Source organism: Ambystoma mexicanum, chromosome 6p (genome assembly GCF_040938575.1).
Source record: "Ambystoma mexicanum isolate Mex_15411 chromosome 6p, UKY_AmexF1_1, whole genome shotgun sequence".
In the NCBI taxonomy this organism is placed as follows: Eukaryota; Metazoa; Chordata; class Amphibia; order Caudata; family Ambystomatidae; genus Ambystoma; species Ambystoma mexicanum.
In genome coordinates this window covers 577,429,669-577,449,504 of record NC_090935.1, presented here as the reverse complement: position 1 = coordinate 577,449,504, position 19,836 = coordinate 577,429,669, and the positions used below count along the sequence as shown (strand labels likewise).

The following is a 19,836-nucleotide window of genomic DNA, read 5'->3' as shown; positions in this document are numbered from 1 at the left end:
ATTAATTGGAAGCTTTGGCTTGAGGAGCCTATCCCTTACAGAAGGTGGACAGAGGTAAAGAAAGAATCTAAACAGATTGCCCAACAGTGCTTGACCACTGGCAGGTAAACCAGAATCTAAATTCAAGCTGCAGTGTCTGCAGAATGACTAGCTTCTCTCTTGAGAAAGGTGCATTTATGATGTGCATGCAATTGCTGGCACAAGGAACAGGTCAACACCTTTGCATTTTCTTGTGGGAGGGTTGGAGAAAATCCTACAGGATCTTGGGGATACAACCTGAAATCCAAAGGGGAGGCTGTAGAGTTTCAGGGTCAGGATGGAGAAGAACAAGTTACTTACCAACTGTAGCGTTCTTTCGACTAGATGTTCCTCCCACGTATTCCTCATTTTATGATAAATTGTTATCCTACCAGCTTAGCTGCTTCGGAAAAATAAATTCGGCAGAAGGTGCTGTGCACGAGGTCGTGGCGTCGATGTCCCTCGACGGGCTCCGTACCACGTTGACGCCCCCCCCATCAGTATAAATAGCTTGTGCTGCGCCCGTTGGCTTCAGTTCTGTTTTTTTTGAGGAAATATTGGAGGAACACTCAGGCGTGCCTCATGACTGATAAACTCTTCGTTTGAGGAAAGTGTAAGAAACGCAAACTGTACTGTGGGGTAGGATTGGGAGGGGCAATGAGGAATACATGGGAGGAACATCCAGTCGAAAGAACGTTACAGTTGGTAAGTAACTTGTTCTTCGAAATGGATTGTGTCCTCCCACGTATTCCTCATCTTATGATGGACTCCCATAGCAGTGGCAATTTTGGAGGTGGGAGTACTAGTTACTGTTTTCATGGACGGAATGAAGTACCGCCTTGGCAAATAAACCCTCATTGGAGGAGGAAGCATCAAAGCAATAATGCTTGATGAAAGTATGCATTGATGCCCATGTTGCAGCTGAACAAATATCTGCTGCAGGGACTCCCCTCTTCAGAGCCGTAGAAGTAGCCATCCCCCTAGTGGAATGGGCTCGAAGCCCATCTGGGGGGTCCTTTCCCGCCAATCTGTAGCATTCAATTATAGCCAGAATGATCCAGCGGGATATGGTTGGTTTTGTCACCGATAATCCCAATTTATGACCTGTATAACCTACAAAGAGTTTGTCATCTTGACATAATTTTGACATTCTTGAAAAGTAAAAACTGAGAGCCCTTTTGGGGTCCAGTCTATGCAGTCTCTCCTCCTCTTTTCCCAAATGAGGAGGAGGATAGAATGTTGGTAATATGATTTTTTGTGACAAATGGAAGTCAGAAACTACTTTTGGTAAAACGGAAGGTTTAACTTTAAGAACTACCTTGTCCTTGTAAAAAGTAGTATATGGAGGTTTACATGAGAGAGCCTGCATTCACTAACCCTGTGGGCTGATGCCAAGGCCACAAGAAAGACAATTTTTAATGTTAGAAGCCTCAAGGGACAAGAGTACAGAGGCTCAAAAGGTATACAAGTTAGAAACTTAAGTACTAGATTTAAATCCCAAGTTGGGACATGAAAAGGGACTGGAGGGTATACATTAGTAAGCCCTTTCAGGAATTGAATCATCAATGGAATCTTGAAATAGGAAACCTCTTCCGAGGAGCGCTTAAAAATGGATAGCGCAGCCAGATATCCTTTAATTGTTCCAATTTGGAGCCCCAGATTGGCTAGATTTAATAGGAAAGAAAGCACCATTGGAGAGCCACATTGAAAAGGGTCCACATCCTTATCTCTGCACCAGTTACTGAACTTGTTCCAACGACACCGGTACAAGGATTTTGGTGCTGGCCTTCTGGCCGAAAGCAAAATTTCCATTACGTCATCCGTAAGATCCCAATCCTTGTATCTCAACCTCTCAGAAACCATGTGTGAAGGTTGAGTATCTTGACCTCTGGATGGAGAACCAGACCTTCCTCTTGCGAGAGAAGATCCTCTCTTTGTAGAAGACGTATTGGAGGGCAGATGGACATGTCCAGAAGGTCCGGGTACCACGTCCTCCTAGCCCAATCCGGGGCAATTAGGATCATGGTTTTCCTGAACTTTCTCAACCTCCTGATTACTCGAGGAATCACGGGGACTGGAGGAAACACTTACAGTAGAGGAAACTTCCAGTCCACCACGAACGCATCTCCTAGAGCTCCTCTTGCAGGAAATTTCCTTGAGCAGTACTGTTCGCACTTCCGGTTTACCGTGGTTGCGAACAGATCCACTTGAGGGGTTGCCCCCAAAGGGCGGAGATCTACTGAAGGACTTCCTGAGCTAGCTCCCACTCATGAGAGACTGTGCTCTGCCTGCTCAGAGCTTCCACTGTAGTTTTCTGCTCTCCGGCTAGGTGAACCAGAGCTGCATTGCCTCTCTGCACAGTGATAGTGACCCTAGGCCTCCTCTCTTGTTGATGTAGAACATGGCCACCGTGTTGTCCATCATTATCAGGATATTATTTCCCTGTACAGATGGTAGGAAGGCCTTCAGGGCTAGTCCGATTGCCCTCAGCTCCAATAGGTTGATGTGTAGTTTAGACTCTGATGGAGCCCAATGACCACTGATTGTCAGATCGTTGGTGTGGGCTCCCCACCCTGTGAGTGAGGCATCCGTTACTACTGTTATCTCCGGCCATGGTTGCCAAAAAGATTCTCCTTTGAGGATGTTGTCTTTGCAAGCCCACCATAGTAGATCCCGAGCGACTGCGCTTGGGACTTGCAGAAGATCCGACATATTCCCTGAGAACTGGGACCACTGAGTTCTGAGTGCCCATTGAAGGGATCTCATTCTCAATCTGGCCTCTGGCACTAGGAAAATGCAGGATGCCATGAGGCCAAGCAACCTCAGAAAACCGAAGGCCGGTAGATGCTGGGCATTTTGGAACTTTGTTACCATCTGCAGAATGTGGAGAGCTCTCACCTCGGGAGGCGAGGCTTTGCCCGAGGAAGTATCCAAGACTGCTCCAATAAACGGGAGCTTTTGGGATGGTATCATGTGGGACTTCTTGAAATTGAGGGTGAAGCCCAGTTTGTGGAGGAAGTGACAGGTGATCGAAAGATGTTCCTGAGCTTGTTCGGCAGAACGTGCTCTGATCAACCAATCATCCAGGTAGGGGTAGACAAGAATCCCCCCTCTCCTGAGACTCGCTGCCACCACTGCCATCAATTTGGTGAAAACCCTCGGGGCGGAGGTCAACCTGAATGGCAGAACTCGAAACGGATAGTGAGAATTGCCAATCGCAAACCTCAGGTACTTTCTGTGCTTGAGATGGATTGGCAAATGAAAGTAAGCATCCTGAAGGTCCAATGAGACCAACCAGTCTTGGAGTTGGAGATCCTGAAGGATCTGAGAAAGGGTTACCATCTTGAACTTGTCCTTCCTGAGGAACTGGTTAAAGTTTCTTAAGTCCAAAATGGGTCTCAATCCTCCGTCCTTCTTTGGGATGAAGTAAGGTGAGTACCAACCTTTGTTCCTCTCCGCTACAAGTACTTGTTCTACAGCACCTTTCTCTAGCAGGGTTAAAATTTCGTGCAACAGGAGCGGATCTGGAATTTTGACACAGATGATTCCCAGTGGATGGTTCCGAGGCCTTTTTAGGAAGGGGAGACAGTAACCTTGAGCTTCTGTTTCCAGTGCCTAAGCATCTGAGGTAATGCCCCGCCATTCCTTCAGATGCTGAGAGATCCTGCCTTCCAATGGGGTTTTGTGTAACAAGGTCTCAGAGTGATTTGGAGGCCGCTGCAGCAGCGGCTGAGGGCAAAGATACCGTTCCTGAGGTTGGCTTTGCAGTCTTCCCTCGTGCACCATGAGTGCCATTTCTCTTGCCTCTTTGAAAAGCCTGTCCTCTTCCTCTACCAAAAGAGGAGTAGTATCAAAAAGAACGACCCCTCCAGGAAGATGAGCCCGAATAGGGTTTCTGAAGCAGTCGCATGTAGGCGCTAAGAGATTTAGCTGCTGCTTTTGAGGTCTCTAGATTTTCTAGGCTTTCATCAGCCTTACTACCAAACAGTCTGAAGCCATCAAAAGGCATGTTGAGAAGTCTGGCCTGCACATCTGGTTCAAATCCCGACTTCCTCAACCACGCAAATCTGCGTAGCACAGTGCTTGCAGCCATGGATCTGCTGATACTATCAGCAGTATCCAGTCCAGACTGGAGACATTCCCCCATTGCCTCCTTTCCGTCTTTGACAATATTCAGGAAGCCTTCCCTTTCCTCGCCTTCCGGAATATGATCAGCCGCTGCCGAAATGCAGTCCCACAGGGTATGGGTGAACCTGGCCAGGGTACAGGTGACATTGGTTGGCTTAAGAGCCATACTACCCAAAGTAAAAACTTTACGGGCCCAAGCATCCACCTTCTTATCTCTATCCGGGGGGATAGTAGGATATGCAGTCTGTCTTGAGGTAGTTGCAGCTTGAATAACCAGACTTTCTGGAGTGGGATGTCTGTTTAAATGTTCAGGATCAGAACTAGACGGTCTATATTTTTTAGGAAAATTACTGTTTACAGCAGCAATATTAGCAGGAGCTTCCCAGTTCTTTTCCACTGTTCTCTGAAGTGCCCTATGGAAGGGGAGAACTGGATCCTTCTGGGGCCCCGAACATTTATATCCGTCATATCGTCCTGTTCAAAAGTGGGTGAGGTTCTACCCCAACCCATGTATTCCACCACTCTATTAATTGAACTCCTGTACCCGGAATCTGCATGTTCTGCAGGGTCAGGTTTTGCAAACTCTAGCTCAGGTGACCCATCAATGCCATTAGCAGAGTGAAGGGTATCACACAGGTCTCAATTTCGATTCGGAATCGATGAGTTCTTCTGGGACCTCTCTAGTACCCTATTGTACTCCAAAAGGAGAAACATCCTCTCCTTCAGAGCCACTTTCTTCAAAAATTGAAGACAGATTTTAAAAAGTCAGATTTTGGTAAAGGAGTAAATCGCCTGTCTTGTTCATGAGGTTTCGTCGAAGGAATCGACGTAACCTTCAATGGTATCGAAGGAATCTTCGAGGACACTGATGCAGTCTTCGACACAGGGGTCGAAGACGCTTTTGGCTTCGATGTCAAAGCTGCCAGCGCTGATGGCGTCGACGAAGTCGTGGATGTTTTCGACGAGTTCTGTCTTTTATGTGGTGTCGGAGAATTACTGGACTCTCGATGAGTCTTCGACGACTTGGCGTCGACTCGAGTTTTTCGAGTTTCGTCCATACTACTGGGTTTTACCACAGTAGTTCCTGACTTCCCTATGTCGTCCGAAGGAGCGACAGGGGTCCAGCTCTTCTGAGGTTTCATTGAGGGGGTCGAGGCCACATTCTCAAAGACCTCCATCATCTTCCTTCGAAATTCTTCCCATTTTCTAGGGGAATTCGACTTAGTCGGGCATCATACCAATTCGGTCGATGAATCGGAAGATGACAAAGGAGATCTACGTCTCCTTTTCACTCTCTTAGAAGAGGAAGATGAAGAGCGCCTCAATCTACTACGAGATCGAGATCTCTTAGAGCGTCTATGATGATCCAATTCTTTCGAATCGCTCGATTTTTTTTTATGTCTTTTAGACGAAGCCTTCAAGGCTTTAGAAGCTTCCCGCCCCACCGCCAGTTTACCTTTCCTCTCATGAAGGGCCTTCTCCGTCATTGACGGACAGGAGCCACAGTCGCCGGTTCGATGGCTTGAACCGAGGCACCAGAGACAAACACGGTGAGGATCTGTGATCGACATCTTCGATCTGCAGTCGATACACTTTTTCAACCCCGTCTTGGGAGTTGAAGACGACATTTTCAGAAGAAGTTTTCAAAGCACGCCGTTCGAGAGCAAAGCAATCGGGAAAACAGAACTGAAGCCAACGGGTGCAGCGTTTATACTGATGGTGACGTCGACACGGTTTGGAGCCCATCGATGGACATCCACGTCACAACCTAGTGCACAGCATCCTCTGCCGAAAAATAATTTCGAAGCTGGCAGGATAACGATTTATCATAAGATGAGGAATACGTGGGAGAACACAATCCATTCAAAATACACTTAGTGCAAGCATCTAATCTAAAATGGCCCAATGGCCTCAGTGAAATGTTCCATTCCAAATTTTAGGCACAGTCATCTAAGAGTTGTCCATACGGGAAAAGTTAAATAAAGCACCCCAGAAGATTTCATTCTTGGCCCTGACTGTTTCTCTGGAAGACAAGCCCTGGGAACTGTAGCTGTGGTCACAGCACACTCCTACCGCTGCAAGAGCAGGGGATCCTTTACCTGGGATAACACCTCCAGAAGGCACAAGCAGACATTAACCCCACTCACCCTAGCTAGGTGCTTTCAGACTGCAGTGATGATTACACTCCCACTCAAAAGCTGCTCCTCTTAGGCTTGAGCCTGCCAGGCTCCTTGCCCAGCATGCTAGTGGTGCTTCTCTTTAAACTATGGTGGTTTTAGATCCAACATCCGCATCTACAACCCAGAGCAGGCTACCCATGCTGCCCCTACTTGGTGGTCTCCGTTGTTTGGCAGCGTCTGGGTTATAGGGCCCTTTCTGCAAATCTCTCCTTTAAGTCTAATCTCTATCAGAGTCTATGCTAACCCACTCGGCCCTGCTCTTGTCTACTTCAGATACTTTCCCCGTTAACACAAGCAAGTACACTGTCCCAACACACAGACGATCTGCCTTCTTCCTTCTTCTATACTTTTTTGGGTATCCAGGTTCCTCAATAATGGCAGGGGCTATCTGGGTCCTTTCCTCCTCAACCAGGCCATGATATTTGCGGACACCTTGTGGGCGCACCTCCTTTTCATGTGTTTCCCCACTTACTGGAATCAGCCTCCTGTTTCCACAACAGTAATTACTTCAAAGTAATTACTTTGAAAATACTTCGGGAAATACATGTAGTTGTGGGATAAGGGGTAAAAAAAAGGGACTGAAAGGGGGATAGTAGCGAAGGGGATCGAGGGGTATGGGAGGGCCAAATAAAACAACAACAAAAAATTGAAGTGAAAGTGATATGGAACCATGGCATCTGGTGTTATGTTGGCAAGCATGTAAAAAATAGGCTATGCTAGTTACTGTGTGGGAAAGAAAGCTGGTAAATGGAAAGATTGTTAACTTTGTAAGGCTCTAGGTAGAAGGATAATGGACTCATGTAAAAATGAGAAAAGATATTATTAATATCATTGTAACATAAAAGGAAGACTCAAGATCAAGAGAACATTTGCCTCACAATTTATCAGCAGCAAGTTGTGTTCTGAAGGCACTCAAACTATGTATAACTGGAAGCCACAATGAAGGGGCTGGCACGATTTCTCTGCTGGTGTAGCTGCACTCGAACAGCAAAGAAAGCAAGGCTTTGGACATATCGCCCTGCTTTATTACCACAATTAAAAATACTTCTCATAGAAACAGACCATTATATTTCAGAGGGCCTTCCTGCAAGCAGATTTAAAATGTTCATATGCTGCAGTGGAAAATGCTGTAGGGTTCTTTCCCACGCGACACTTTCCCATAACACGCTGACCTCTTAAAACTTGGTCATCAGTATAATCTCCCTAAGCGGCGAAGGTCTTTTTATCGGATTCACCAGAAGTTGACAAACAGGCGCCATGAACACCACAAAAGAAAAGAGTAACCAAAATTCAAACAATCAAGACGGCCGTAGAAGGTGAACATTTCAGTGCATGTATCCTTTGGAAAAGGGTCCATTAGAGTAAGCAAAGACTGTAAGCAAAGAATACAGGCAGGTTCCGGGCAATAATAGATCTGCACGCTTAATAGAAAACAATAAGGACAAAAATACCAGCCAGAGATTTTTGGAGAGTCAAATGATCGTATCTAAGGCGTACGAATGTGATGTATACACCATAGGGATGCATTATTGCTTTAGTTACAATGCCCGAGAATGCCACGTTGGCAGGGACATTGTCTAGTAAAGGCTGCATGTTAATAATAAAGTATTGCCAAGAGTGGCGGGGCACACTGTTCAGTAGATCTATTATGTGGAGGATACAATATAGAGAGTATTTTATATATTATTAACGGTCTGAATGTTTAACAGTTAAAATAAAACGTTATTAAGGAAGACTGTTTTCAAGTAAAACATTGCGGCATGGGCAGAATTAGGCACAGGTCATCTGCTCTCATCTACTCATGCTTCCACGTTACCTGTAATGTGCATACCTGCAGCACCTACACAGCCTCCTCAAAACAATACATATCGTGTAAGCCCCATGTAGATGCCACAGATTGCCCTATCCTCCTAAAATCTACAACTCTGCTCAGCTTCAGCCAGCATAGTAAATAGCCAGGGATCCTGGGAGACGTAGTCCAAAACCTCTGGAAAGCTACAGGTTGCATACCCCTGTGATAGAGCTTGTGCTCAAACTAAACCGGTTTTTCCCAATTATAAACACAAGTAGATTCACTTTAAATTGTTACACCAATTAGATCACACAATGCAAAGTCCTCACAAATTGTTTCCAGAAGTCTGAGATGAATGCCAAAAATATGGTCAAAAACAGGCTGACTTTTTACATTTAGCCTGGAGCTACTATATATTGATTCCGGGGACAGGCATCTGTGATATCACTGAAACCTCAACCATGGCTAGTAGGCTTGTTTAAAGAAAGCTCCAGGGTGAAATGGGCATTTGTATCGGTTGCATCTCTCTTCGGAGGACGTAGGATTGCAGTCAGAGTAGAGAGCCACCACCCACACTAAACTGGTTGCTAGTGGGCATATTATAATACGCAAGAGGAAGTCCACAGCATGCTACTGCCCAAAATAGGTCAACCTAAAGAAATATGGGAAGAATTGAGAAAGCACTTGCAATGAAACAGAGGACAATGGGGACAGCACATCTGCCCTTGAAGTGTAAATTGGGGTTACTGGCCCTGGTTAAAGCTTAGGAAAGTGCAAACAAACATTATGTGTCATTGCAGATATATGTATGATGATAGCATAAAATGTATACAAAATTATTGAATGTGTACCGGACAGGAATGCCAAAGTCTTTATTGCACTCATCTATTTGTCCTGCTGTTGACGCTGTGGTGGCTGCTATTTATGTTGGAGTTGAAGCAACAACAAAAAAGAAAAAAAAAGGTTTATTACAAAAAAAAAAGAAGTCTAGACAAAATATTACATTCCAGTAGCTAGCCAAATCTGGCAGATATATGATATTTTATTTATATCACGGTCGTACACAGGCCTTTCAGAGAGCGACCAGCAAAAGGGAGGGGAACAGGGGAGAACAAAACGGCGATCTTACTAGGCCCAGTGGCATTGAGAACGCGCAAGTGCATGGGGGAGGGGAAAAAGGGGGAAGTGCAGGGGGGAGAAATTGGAAAGTGCAGAGCATAGGAGAGAACAAGATTAATTAATAAATAAATAGGGTTATCAAGGACATTGGTAGTGCAGCCTGTGAGTGCAAAGGGCAAGGTTAGTCAGATAGGGTGTATCTGATAAGCAGTGGCGTCGCCAGGAATCAAATTTCGGAGGGGCACAGAGGGGGCCAAAGACAAAAGTAGGGGGACAGAGACAAAAGTAGGGGGAGAACATGGTCACTGCTCGTCTTAGGTAGGGGGGGCACAATGGGGGACACAGGGCTTCACGGGGGGCCTGGCCCCCCCCCAGACCCTCCTCCTAGCGACGCCAGTGCTGATAAGTGCATTAGAATGGGGGGGCTGTATGGGTGCAGATAAAGGCCCCAGTGCAAGGGTTGCCAGGAGGCAGTGCAGGAGGGTGGCATGATGAGCAGGTACCTGGGCCCGAAGGACAGAGGGTGGCCAGGTTCAACAGCGCCAAGAGAGAAAGCAGCATCAGCAGGGGGAGAAGAGGGGCAGAGGCGAAGAGGAAGGTCTTGAGGAGCTTCCGGAACCGTAGATGGTTCTCCTCAAGTTTCAAGGTGGCAGGGAGGCAGTTCCAAAGGGAGGCACCAGCCGAAAAAAGATCTACCCCCAGCCAGTTCCTTTGAAAAACGACTGACCCTGAGGGAGTTAGAAGTAGAGGAGCGAAGGGCTCGTGAGGGGCGGTACTCACGGAGGGATAGTTAAAGGTATTTTGGACTGAGGCCCCAGTAAGCCTTGTGGACAATGCAAAAGGTTTTAAATGTGATCCTTACAACCACTGGGAGCCAATGAAGGGACTTCAGAGCTGGAGAGATACGATCCCAGGGCTTGAGGCCAAGGACAAGTCTCGCAGTTCTGTTCTGGATTAGTTGTAAAGGGCGGAGAGTGGAGGCAGGTAGATTTAGAAAGAGGCTGTTACAGTAGTCCAACCTAGAGAGAATCAGAGCTTGGGAGACAGTAAGCTTCTGAGAAAAGGAGAGGAAAGGAAAGGAGTGGAGAGAAAAGGAGTGGGTGCACCTCCCACTCCTGAGAAGGGAAAAATGTTCTGTATCTTTTGGATTCGGAAATCTTTCACCCACAAATCAACAACCAACCAAAACGGCCCACCTCAAACTACACCTCAAAGGAAATCCCCCGCCCCTTATTTGACCAGGAAACACAACGTGAAAGTGCCCCAAACAGTGCTAAACTAAATGGACTACTGCAATAGCCTCCAAGTAAGCATTCCAAAACAAACATCAACTTGTTTTATATTTATAAGTGCAACTAACATTTGGCATCATGAAATATTGCTATGTATGCAGGCGATTTTTATAGCAGGATTCTAGCTAGAAGCATTGGCACACTACAATAAAAGGGAGAAAAACACAGAAGGGGGAGAGGACGCCTCATTTGTCGGGGAAGTAGTCCTTGAAGAGCTGGGTGTTAAGATCTTCCCTGAAACACAGCATACATGGAGCAAGCCTGATGTTCCCACAAAGGTTGTACCAGAGTGTGGGATAGTAGGTGAATACTTGTCTTGTACTTCTTGGATGCCAGTCTGGTGATACCTTTGCTCCTGGTGTTGTGTTGACCTCCTGAGAGAACTATCTTTTCCGCTATGTATGATGGCATTTTTGACAGAGCGTTCAAGGCGAAGCAGGCGGTCTTGGAGGTATAACTACTTTAGTTCTGAGAGTTAGAGCAATGTGGTTTAATTTCTTCAATCCTGCAAAAAGGCTGCTGCTGCGTATTGTACAGCTTGTAGACGGGGTAGAGCAGTGGTTGGGCCATCTTCCAGGAGGGTGTTGCCGCCATCCAGGAGGGAGAATACAAGTCCTGGATAATGGATCTGAAGTCTGGGGCGGGGCTGAAGGGTTTGATTTGATGCAGAAGTTACAGCTGGTACCATGCTGTTTGTATTTTATTGGCAATGTGTGCTTTGAAGGAGAGGTCACAATCAATGGTAAAGCCGGGAGAGTTTGCAGAGAGGGTGAGATAGGGGAGAAGCCATAGAGATCCATCAGTGTCAGCAAGTTTTAAACTTGGGTGCATTTGGTGGCAACCCCCTCCCAACCCTCCCGAGTTGGTCGGTTTTGGTAGGGTTGAATTTCAGATAAGCGCCCGATATCCAGGCTTGAATGGTGGAGAGGCAGTGTTTCAATTGGTGAATGTTGTTGAGGCAGTTTAACTTCAGGGATAACTTGGGACACTGAGGGATTATGATGTTGAATATGGCCAAGGGTGCCTACGGTGGCTTCATTTAGCGGTTTAAACAGACAGGGGAGAGTATGGGACGCCACAAGGTCAGTAGGCATAGTTGTGATCTGCAGGTGCCCACCTGGACGAGCTGATCTCTCTTGGTGATGGAGGAGTCAAACCATCCAAGGACAGTGGCACCAAATCCTATGCCGGTGGACAGGGTGCCAAGTAGCACTTAGTGGTCAACTATGTCAAATGTTACAGGGAGAGTGAACAAGACTGGGAGGCATAGTTGCCCTTGCCCATGATTAGGAGTGGCTAGTCGTTGACCTTGATGGGGGTGGTCTTGGGGCTGCACCTTGGTTGAGAGCCAGACTGATTATCTTGAAATAGCTTTTGTGGTACACTCTTTTTGCACAGTTGGGGCATGAGAGACTTCCTGACCTTGCCAATGATGGGTAGATGCGTGATGGCACTGCACTTTGATAGGTCGTCGAGTTCAAGTGCAGGCTTCTTCAACAGGGGTACGATCTGGCCAGTTTTCCATGCATCAGTGAAGATGCCTTGCATGAGTGTGGTGCTGATAGTGTGGAGGAAAGGAGTCAGAACTTTTTTCTGTGATGCTTTTCAGGATGGTGGCTAGGATGACATTCCTTGTAGCAATTTTGTTCTTCCAGTGAGAGGGTCTTGAATTCTGACCATCTGGGGACTTCCCCTGGTGGAATGGCAGGGGTGTCAAAGTTGGGTAGGATGTCATTAATCTTGCGATTAATGTTGTCAATGTTGTCCCTGTAGAACATGTTTATTGCATTGCATTGCATCTCTCCAGGGGTTTTTCCTAAGTCCATGTCTCAGGAGGACTCAAAAACCACTACTGGCTCCCCATCAACAAGACACACTTGAAAACACTCAGATTCATAAGAAATACTAAAAAAAAGCCCCATACATCTGATCAACAATATCAGGCCCCATTAATCAAGCAGACTGCTAGAGTCAGCTTCAGACAGGAGAATCATGGCTGGCCATGCTAAACAGACAAACCATAGCACACTGGAATGACCTCCCCTTAAACCCCATCAAATAAGAAAAAAAAACAAGAAGAGTAAACAATTATGCTATATTCCCTGAACATACTCTGGTCGACTTCCAGAGTGAACAGCCCTCCAAAGAGAGCAACCTAAGGCGGCCCCAGGAAAACGTCACCACGTTTTGAAGTGGAATAATAATATCCCTAGATCCTCAGTGTGTCACGTAAACTGGATGCCACGCTCTGTTCACTTATAAATGAACCAATACTGGAGATCATTTTCTTTCTATATGAAAATAAAAGGATCAGTTGCATTATCGAACTGGTTTGACACATCTTTATGGGTAAATGGAATTTTTCATCTGCATACCACGTCCACCCCAAAGCACTATAGACATATGGGGTACAGGAAAGCAAGGGTTGAATACTTGAAGGTTTTAACCCACCCATTCGTCCTACTCCCGCTCCAAAGGTGTTCCCCAGAAATCCTCACTTTGGGGCACGAGTGTATTAATAATATCAGCAACGGAAACCGTGGTGATTGCAGTTATAAAGTGTGAATTGCTTTGCCGAGGAGAACATCCCTAATGATGAGATATACGATTGTTCCAGAGATTGCGCTCCCCCCTCCCTCTCCCTAGCCATGAGAACGCTTGAAGCAGGGTGCAGCCCTCGGAGTTACTTACCATCTACAAAGTCATGATTGTTCTGTTCTTGCTTGGATCTTGCCAGCACACAAGCAAACTCTGGTGGAAATGAATTAACTAACATTTCGCAAGCGCGTCGTGGGAGCTCGTACTACGCTTATTGAGGAAAATCTACTATTCACACCGAAACACTAGATGGCCTGCGTGGATAATATTTACATCTGAAACAGAGTCAAGTTGCAAACGTTAGTTTTCTCTTGTGAGACTTTCTGTCCTAACTTTATGTGATGGACTGTTGCATGTGAATTCGGAATCTTTGCAACAGTGGAATTCTTTCGTCTGCGAAATTTTATTTAATTGAATTATTTTTGTTCCGGTGTATTTTTGATCACATGCTGTGTAATGGACTGCTACTTTCTCACATTTAATCCTTGGAATGGCTGCAATGGTTTTTTGTAGTGTGCGTATGAAATGCAGTATAATGGGATTTGGTGTACAACTGTGCAATCTGGTAACTCTAACCTCAGACACTGCCTAGTGTTATTTTAACCCCAAGCCGCCCCCCCGCACTCCATTCACTCTGTACAGTCCTCTGTTACTTCCAGCCAAAGGTCAGATTGGGTGGTAACCAAAGGTACGACGTTCCCTTACTTTTCTTTGATATCCTTTATCGTTCGCTAACTTTGTGACCTGGTGCACCGTTCCAGGGCAGCAGGCCACCTTTGTAGGTTTTTTTTTTTTTTTAAAACAATTCCCCTCCTGGGGAATCAAACCTGAGCCACCGCCAGGCGACAACGGGCGACTGTTGCGTTGCATCGCACTGCGCCATCTTGCAGCTGCTGGGTTCGCTCTGTTTATTTGAAAGAAACGGCATTCTCTTTTTTTTCATGGATTCAAAGTTTTTATTTTCAAATAAACAAAATACCACAACAATTGAATAGATAATAACAAGAATCCTACAAGCATCTGAAACATGTTAACACGCACAGTAAAATATCAAATCAAACCAGTACCAAGGTCATTTGCAAAGGATAAGAAATAAAGGAGGAGAAGAAAGAAAAAGAAAAATAGAACACAGAACAAAGAGCCTAAACATAATTAAACACTTAAGCATTGCTAATGGCTAACAAAGCATCAGATAATTGAACTTGTGAGCTATTATACCAACATGGCTCACTCTTTGTCTTGAGACCTAGTAGACCAAATAATTAGGTATACATTACCCATACACCTCAAGGACATTTCCCCAAAAGAAATGGCATTCTCAAGGCGATAAAAAGCCCAGCTCGGCAACGATGTGCCTTTCAATTACTATAAGCAAAGGGGCCCGGCCGGCGGCCCATGTCTAACTCTATTGTCATGGGCATGTCCTGTAAGAGGAGCGAATGGATGGGTGAATAGAAAGTCTGCCACATGTTCTGTGGGTAAAGGTGGCCATTTAAATGCATTTTCTTACTTTCTTAGTCCTTCATAGCACTATTGTGGAAGTGGGGGGTAAGTGCAGGCAGCTGGCAGTCTGTCGGGTTCTGCTTTGGGAGGAAAGCGGAAAGCTCTGAAGGATCCGCCGCCAAATTGCTGAAACCCAGCGGGTCCCGCGAAGTGGAGGCCGAGTGAAGGCAGCCGGCAGTCTAAGAGCTGCGACAGTGACTGCTCAGGAGATTGGTCCTGGTTAACAGGGGTAAGCGGACTACTGTGGGTCATACCGCTGAGTGCAACTTGTTACCTGTGAACGCTCCCCACCCCTCTTCTTCGACTGAACCCACTTCACATGCCCTCCCCACCCCCGCAGGTGGAAGGCCCAGAGCATGAGGTGGGATTGCAGGAGGAAGCGACCCTCCCCAGGGGATATGGGCAACACCTAACAGGTGACTGTCTAGTTGCACCCAGGTGCGCAGGGAAGGTCACCAGACCTCCCAGGCAAAAAGGGACCCAAACTTCTGGGCCCCCAGCAGGCCGGAAGGTGGCAGTGACAAGTGACAATCACCTGTCAAAAAGGTGGTCCCTGCCCTGGACAGATACATCAAAGGGCCCATTCTCCCATCCTGACAGATGCGAGGATACAGGACCTTTGATGTAACAAAGGGGGCTACCTGCCCCCAGGCCCTTTGTGGCCTATATCTGAGGAGGGCAAGGCAGCCCCTTCAGTACTCCCTCCCTCGCCACTGGCACTGGAGCTTCTTGCAGCCAAGGCCGGTACCGGGAAGCAAAACAGAATAAAAAACCTCCCTCCCTCCCATAAGTAATGCTAGGCTTAGGTAGCACCAGCAATTAACACAAGGCGACAGTTACCGCTTGGGTAAGGGGAAAGAGGTAGAACAAGCATCACTAAAAAGTCTACATCACTGAAATTAAAAGGAAGGAAACTAAAAACGCCTCGCAAGAGGCTAAAAAAAAGTGAATTATGATGGCCTTATAAAGCTTAAATATGGGAAATGCATAAAATGCCTAAAAAAGTGTACGACTCACAAAGAAGCAATATAAAAATAAAACGAGCTGGTCAAAAATAGGAAAGCCGGTGGCTAAGGAAGTCAACTTGTAACTAAACACAGAATGGAAAAAGGATAAACCCAGAGAAGAGCTAACACTTTGCAAGAGGCAATGGAAAAGAGGGAAATATGCCACATAAAAAGGAGAAATGAAGTGGGGAAACCAGACACGGCTCAACGCCGGGTCATTAGAAAGTAGCAAGCTTTAGTACAAAGGGCAGCAGGGAAGTTGGCCCTACGGTGGAGTAGGATCCCTGCTCACCTGATCCCATGTTGCCCAAAATTGGTTGTTTTACCATTATGTTTTTGTAGGTTGGTTTTCTTTACGCATAGCTCATTATACAAAGAAGCTTGCGGCCAAAGTTTTCCCACCTTACCTGGCCGTCTGTGTCTCATGATTATAGTACCTTCATTATTTCATCCCGTCACTTACCTGCTCCGCTTCCCCGCACTAAAACACTTACAGGCCTATTTCAGAATCCTCTCCTCTGGTACCTCCGACAACACAAAACGTTTTTTCTTTTTTAAAAAAATGTTTTAGTTGTGAAACTTTTTCAAATATTTTTACTTCATTCATTGTAATACAAGCACCACATTTTAGTTTAGCACAAAAGAACAAGTTACTTTCTTACCTGGTAACGTTCTTTCGATGGAATGGTCCGACGACGTATTCCATATCTATAATGGTAATGTCCGCATCTGTGCTGCTTTGGAAAATCTTCGGCATCTGCGTCCTGCATCGATGAGCCGTTCCCGAGGACCTCCTCCGACGGCCGCCGTCACCCAATGTGATAAGTAGGACGCACGACGCCCATAGCCTCAGTTGTAGTTTTTTCCCCCAGAACGTGTGCCACCAGTTTTCTGCCAGTCAGACACACAAGGCCTTGCGGAACGCAAGCTGCATTCGCAAAAGAAATTCTGCAGCGGGGAAGGTAGGGCGGGAGCGATATGGAATACGTCGTCGGACCATCCCATCGAAAGAACATTACCAGGTAAGAAAGTAACTTGTTCTTCGAGGGGATTGGGTCCTTCCCAATTTATTTATTCCATATCTATGACTGACTCCCAAAGCAGTACCAAGAAAGGAGGTGGGAAAATAATTTAGAACACAAATTTAGCATTCCCAATCAAATTGCGGAATAAAGGACTGCCTTGCCAAAGGCCAGATCCTGCCCTCTGATGGAATCGAGGGAGTAGTGACGTACAAAAGTATGTACCGAAGCCCAGGTGGCTGCATCACAGATGTGACGAATAGGAACACCCCTCTGCAGGGCAGTAGACACAGCCACTCCCCTGGTAGAATGGGCCCGCAAGCCAGCCGGAGGGTCCTTACCCACCAAGCGGTAACACTCGGAGATAGCTAAAATAATCCAACGAGACACAGTCTGTTTTGTCACAGCTTGTCCTAAACGCTTTCCAGCGTAAACAATGAAAAGTTGATAGTCCACTCTGACCCGGGACATGCGCAAAATATAAAAGCTCAACGCTCTCCTCGGATCAAGCCTATGGAGCCTCTCCTCTTCCTTACCAGGATGTGGAGGAGGATAGAACGCCGGAAGAACAACCTTCTGGCTCAAATGAAATTCCGAAACCACCTTCGGAAGAAAAGAAGGACGAACTCTAAGGACAACCCTGTCCTTATGAAACACAGTGAAGGGTGGCTTAACTGAAAGTGCCTGTAACTCACTCACTCTGCGAGCGGAAGTAACCGCAAGCAAAAACACAGTTTTCAGAGTCAACAGTCTCAAAGGGCAAGAATGCAAAGGCTCAAACTGAGCACCCATAAGAAACTTAAGAACAAGGTTCAAATCCCAACCGGGCACCGGAAAAGGTGACGGAGGGAACACATTAGTGAGCCCTTTCAAAAACTGAGAAATTAAAGGAATCTTAAAATAGGAACATTCTTCAGACAAGCGCTTAAATATGGACAGCGCCGATAGGTAACCTTTAATGGTCCCCACTTGCAAGCCCCTGTGGGCCAAGGAAAGCAAAAAAGACAGAACCATGGGAATGTCACATTCAAAAGGATCCACATTCTTAACTCTGCACCAATCGCAGAACTTTCTCCAACGGCAACAGGACAGAGACTTTGTTGCCGGCCCCCTGGCCGAGAGCAACACCTCCATCACGTCTTCAGGGAGGTCCCAATCCTTATACCTCAACCTTTCAGAAGCCAAGCGTGAAGGTTGAGGGATCTGACCTCTGGATGGAGAACCTGTCCCCCCCCCTCCCGTGAGAGCAGATCGTCTCGGTAGGGAAGACGACGTGGAGGGCAGATGGACAAGTCGAGAAGGTCCGGGTACCACGTCCTACGGGCCCACGCCGGAGCAATGAGGATCATCCGGGAACCGAACCTCCGTAACCTCTGCAGTACTTGCGGGATGACGGGGTCTGGAGGAAACGCGTACAGCAGTGGGAATGACCACTCCACCACGAACGTGTCTCCTAAGGCTCCTTTTGGAGGAAATTCCCGCGAGCAGAACCTTTCGCACTTCCGGTTGACACTGGAGGCGAAGAGATCCACTTGCGGGGTCCCCCAAAGGGAAAAGATCTCCAGGAGAATCTCCTGAGACAGCTCCCACTCATGAGAGATCGTGCTCTGCCTGCTAAGAGCGTCCGCCGTCTCGTTGTCGTCTCCAGCCAGATGAACAGCCGAGATCGAAACCTCCTGCTGGATGGCCCAGAACTCGAGCTGCATGGCCTCCCTGCACAGAGGAAGTGACCCTGCCCCCTCCTTTATGGTGAGGTAGTGCATGGCCACCGTGTTGTCCCTTAGAATCAGGACACTCTTTCCTCGCACAGTCGGCAGAAAAGCCTTCAAGGCAAGCCTGACGGCCCTCAGCTCCAACAGATTGATATGGAGTCTGGACTCCGACGGAGACCAACGACCGCTGACTGTCAACTCGTTGGCATGAGCTCCCCATCCCGTGAGGGATGCGTCCGTCATGATCGTCACCTCCGGCCAGGGCAGCCAAAATGGGGCCCCCTTCATCATATTGCCTTCGACGGTCCTGCGTGACCGAGGGCGGCACCTGAACAGGGTCCGACAGCCTGCCGGAGGACTGAGACCCCTGGAGCTTGAATGCCCACTGCAAAGATCTCATCTGCAGACAAGCCTCTGGCACCAGAAGAATGCAGGATGCCATGAGGCCGAGCAGTCTCAAGAACTCGGACGCTGGGAGATTCTGGGCAAGTTGAAACTTGTGCACCATTTGCCCTCACCTGGGGAGGAAAACACTGCCCCAGGGATGTGTCGAGCACTGCTCCAATGTACTGGAGCCGCTGCGTTGGTGTCAAATGGGACTTCTTTAAATTGAGGGAGAAGCCCAGCTTGTGAAGGGGGTGGCAGGTGACAGACAGATGATCCAGGACTTGCTCGGGAGAGCTCCCCCTGATCAACCAATCGTCCAGGTAGGGGTAGACGTGAATCCCCCCTTTCCTGAGATGCGCTGCCACCAGCACCATGAGCTTGGTGAAAACCCTTGGGGCGGAGGTCAATCCGAACGGCAGGACCCGAAACTGAAAGTGCGAGTCGCCAACCACAAACCTCAGATACTTCTTGTGCTTGGGATGGATCGGCACATGGAAGTAAGCGTCCTTGAGGTCGAGAGACACCAACCAGTCCTGAAGTTGAAGGGCCTGGAGGACTTGAGAAAGAGTAACCATCTTGAACTTGTCCTTCCTGAGGAGTTTGTTCAAACCGTGCAAGTCCATGATGGGTCTCAATCCCCAGCCTTTCTTTGAAATCAAAAAATAAGGGGAATACCATCCTTTGTTCCTCTCCGCTACAGGCACCAGTTCTATGGCGCCTTTCTCCAGCAGGGCTGGAATTTCCTGCGCAAGGAGCCGATCCGGACTCTTCAAAGAGGTTCCCAGGTGGATTGTCGTGAGGCCTCTGCCGAAAGGGAAGACAGTAGCCGTGGGTTATGATCTCCAGAACCCACAGATCTGAAGTAATGGCTCGCCACTCTACAAGATGCTGCGCCAGCCTTCCCCCAACCGGCAAACCATGGGACCTGGCCTAATGACTGAGTGGTAGCGGCTGCGGCGTTGCCTGAGGGCAAAGAGGCAACTGCCCGAGTGGCCTTGGCACCTCGAGTACCCTTGTTTCCGCCTCTGGCACTCTTACGGTGGCCTCTTTGACTGCTAGCTCCTCTTGCTTTACTGAA

General features: G+C 47.3%; 1 protein-coding gene across 3 annotated transcripts in view; it reads right to left on the bottom strand.

Moving 5' to 3' along the window:
• CDK7 (cyclin dependent kinase 7) overlaps positions 1–19,836 on the bottom strand; it is a 633,476-nt gene that overhangs the window by 124,893 nt on the left and 488,747 nt on the right. The window lies entirely within an intron of this gene.